The sequence below is a fragment of the Limulus polyphemus genome, unplaced genomic scaffold (genome assembly GCF_000517525.1).
Source record: "Limulus polyphemus unplaced genomic scaffold, Limulus_polyphemus-2.1.2 Scaffold3832, whole genome shotgun sequence".
NCBI lineage: Eukaryota > Metazoa > Arthropoda > Merostomata > Xiphosura > Limulidae > Limulus > Limulus polyphemus.
Genome location: NW_013669442.1, coordinates 31,272 through 35,600, shown reverse-complemented (window position 1 = coordinate 35,600; position 4,329 = coordinate 31,272).

Here is a 4,329-nt window from a genome sequence, read left to right as displayed (position 1 = left end):
GGTAAACCTCTCACTCGTGGAATCTTAGTCAACGCCAAACTGACGTCTTAAATGTTTGGGTGTGGTGAAACTCGTTTGTATAGGGACCTATACACTTAGCCAAGTTTATATCCCTGTTCTTGGGTCGTAGGTTTCTCCATGAACTATGGCTGTCCTGGCAATGTACCTATCGACATGGAGAAACGTGACACTGCCCTACACTATATCACCTGCTTGTGAAATATCTCCTTCTAGTGGACAATGTCCACCAATGGCACCTCGACTCTCTTGGCCAGTCGTGGGTGAAATCTACAAGAGCTGGGGTTAAGCCAATGTTGTTGTTAATTGCCTGGGAGTCCTGTAGATACTGTCCTATTCACTGCAACTACCCTTAGCCGTTCGTACCTTCGATATACTGAGGTTAAAACTCAGGCGATAAACCTGATCATCCATTTTGTTGTGGGTGCGTTACAAGAGTGAACGTTTGTACCGTTATTCGGTTCGAAGGTGGACAAAGGCCTTATGACGACCAGTATTGCAGATGGACTATCCTTCTTCTGGTCAGTAGTTCAGAATCAGGGACAACTATATCTGAATCATAGGAATCTCTGGCTTGACCATTTAGCTCATGTACTTATTAAATGGTTGATGTCTACAGATCAATAACTTATTTGTGGCGTGCGGTAGATATCCTCTCTTAACTCGGACACGCATGGGCTAGTGATTAACATGTTGGATTGTGAACCCAAGGGTTCATGGTTCGTGTCCTGTTGCCTTAAAATCACACTCCGCACTTTGGGGCAGTGGATGCGTTATAAAAATTACAGATAAGTCCCTCTTTTCGATTAGAATAGCCCAAGAGTGAATGGTAGTGTTATTGGCTAGCTGCCTTAATTCTTATCTGTCAGTTTAAGATTAAGGATAGCTATTTACAGATAGTCCTTGTCATATATATATATATAACCCTGCACGAATACCCGAGAACAAACTTTCCGTAACGTGACTAAACACGGTTATTTCACGAATATATTCTTTAGCTGAATATTCGTTGGCTTCAAAATAAACTCTTCCATATATTAGTTTTAATGGGGAGTTAACCTCATTGATAAAATGAGCAAAACACATACCATATTGCTCTTTGTTCTGTAGTTATCGCTTTGTAATGGATTTCACTTTTATATATATATATAAACCGTTCTGCTTATTTTTATATTTATGCCTTTTTTTACTTTTCTCGACCTTAAATCATAATTTTCTTTCGTCATTATTAACCTTTTGTTCTCACAACATAGTTGTGACAAATGTCTTGTATTGACTTATTTGTTAAATGTTTTGGACTTTTCCGGTTTTTATCTTATTTATGCAAATAAAATTGGGAATATATTGATTAGTTTACTCAATAAATAAGATGTAGATATTTATTTCTTAATGGCAACCATGATGTTTGTTAAGAATCAATAATAAACAATTAGAATCGCTATGATGACCTTGTTGATATGTAAAAACAAATATCTAAATAAATAATAACTGAACTGAGCTTTGCGTATATATATGTTAAAGTTTTTTGTTTTCGTTTTACTTTTTCACGGGGGGGGGGGAGGGGAGTGATATTGAAAAGAGAATCTGTGACATAGAGGCCTAATGCATTCCTTGATTGGCCATAACCTTTGCAGTTTCGCCTATTTAAGGCCTATCAGCAAAGCTTGGCCAACAAACCAAATAAATACAATTAAGCCTCGTATAATGTTGAAGTGTATATGATACCTATGGGGTTTTGAGTCTATTTTACTTCATCATATAATAACCTAAATTAATTTAGGTACGTGAATAATATTATGAGCTTTGATCTCAAGTTAGCCTGAAAGCAGCTCGAAGGTGTTTCAATGTATTTTGAAAATAAGGATAGTAAAAAGTTAGTTTTGTTCTTTCATTTATCCGTGTTATGAATTTAACATAAAATAACGTGTTCCGGCCCGTTAAATATTCGATTTATTTTAACAAGCAAATACTACATCTTGTATGGATTTCTAAACGATTTTCATCAGAACTAGCTAAGATAAATGTGATAAACAGAATCTTTTGACATCCAAAAGTATGTATAGGTTAACAGCTTTCAAAAGTTAAAATTATCTTTAACAGAGTATAACGTTATTCAATCAAACAAAAAACTTTCGAGATTATCAAAATTTCCGTATTAATATTTACAATACTTCGAAAGACAGTAGCTGCTAATTATTCGTATAATAGCAAAAGCCGTGGGCCTATGGCCCACATTTACAGGAACGCTATCATGCAAATTTAAAGCTTCAAATAGTGTTTAGCACTTTTTCAGTTTAATTATCAATGCCGCTATAATGCAAGTTTAATTTCTATAACCAAGTTACGAACGGTAATTAGTAGGCCTACTGATTTACGTGCTTTAATGTAAATCAATGCTAAATTTGGGGTCCGCTTTTAGAGAATATTCGTCAAAGTGTTTTCGCGAAATACTCTGGTTCCCTTAGGGGTTTGGTGAAAAGTTTTACTTTTGTGCAAGCCTTGGAGCCGAGATTATTCGTTTGGTACCATTTAGAAGTTGGTGAGTCCAGCAGTTTATGATAATGGATTTTTTGAGAAAGCTCCAGGTTCACCAAAGGGTGTGGTCAAAAATTTTCCTTTATGTAAACCTCGGTACCAAGATGATTTGTTTGGTACCACTTAGAAGTTGGTGCAAGCAGCTGTTTTAGGATGAATTATGTGAAACACACACAAATACACTGAATATTATTATATTAATTCCCTCTAATGAGGAAAGCGTGAAGTTAATATCTTATTCTCGTCTTAAATTAGTTCCAATTTTAATGGTGATCACATTGAGTGTACAATTATATCCTGTTTGTAAGAGGACATCAAAAAATGAAACTTAATGAGCATAATTTAATTATTCTTCAAAGAGAAAACAGTAATTCGTTTGTGTACTTTAATGCTTGTATTTCAAACTCTATTTTTCCATTTCTCGTTTTATGGCAGTTAGTAACATTTGCATGACAGACGATTAATTACCTGACAATCGTTTCATATAAAAATGATTGTTGTTAGACGCAAAGCTACTATAAAAACGAACTCAGAGATGCCGTTGATGTTAATTAACAACAATTGTTACTGTGCTAAAAATTCCGCTGTGGTACGATGAAATCGAAAACAAAAAATGAAAACACTTATGTCACGAAAAATTGCTGATTTGAATGATATGATGTGAATATTAAAACATCTATTTCGCATTAGCCAATTTTCATGGTGTAAGTTTTTTCCATTTTTGTTTTCGACAATTGTTATTGTTCCTTGTTAAAGCTAGAATACTGAAAACTGTGATTATCCCTTAATTGTTTTGAACAGTACGGTATAGTTAGACACTTGAACATAGAGAAATCAATTTTAGATTACTTTATTACTATCAAGTTACATCTAAATGTACATTACATAATACTAAAGTGACATATAGCCTATTTTAATTAAGAATGAACATCCTTCAGTCTGTAATCAAAAGTAATACCGAAAACGACTAGAGGAAGTATTATTGTCAAGTGAAATTTCTAACACATTCTCGTTATTAATATAAGACATTGCGATAACATACAGTGATTTTTGCTTTAGTTTAATTCAACGTCTTCCATTCAGATACATGAAGAATAAAACTGTAGGCTTAATATTCTCCCAAAAATATATAAAATAGTCCAATGGTCCAGCGATTAACATTTGTTTTCATCATGATTTTACACTTTTTTTTTAAATATGTCCCATCAAACAAGTGAATATTTTATTTTTTTTAAAAGTTCTTTTTCGACATCTTTCTCTCAAGAATTCGTTCACTGTATGTTTGCGACGGAAAATGCACACTATTATTCGTGGTATTAATTCAAAAACAAGTATATTACATAATATTAGGCCTATACTGCCACATTTGCTACATAACTTCTTGAAAAATACGGAGCTAATTACATTTGCCAGTTGTCTACCTGTAAATTGATTTATCTGTTTAATGTTCCACTCAGAAAGTCTTTTACCATAGTATCTAACGTAATATAGTTTGAAAACATAAGCGTCTAATCTCTATTGAAAAACTAAAACGAATCGTAGTGTTGTAAGCTAAATGTTTCTAATGTTTTTAATTGTTAGTTAGAGGAAGCTGTGGATTTTTGATGATGTAATATGTCATTACGTTCATGTTAGACCTAGAAACAGCTAGAACCAGGGTAAATTATAAAAAACAACTTTCCTAAAGAACCGAATTAGTTGCGTTTGTTTTGTTACGTCTCCGTTTGTTAATTAACTTTCCGTAATTTCGTTCCGACGAAACTTTAGCGACACAAG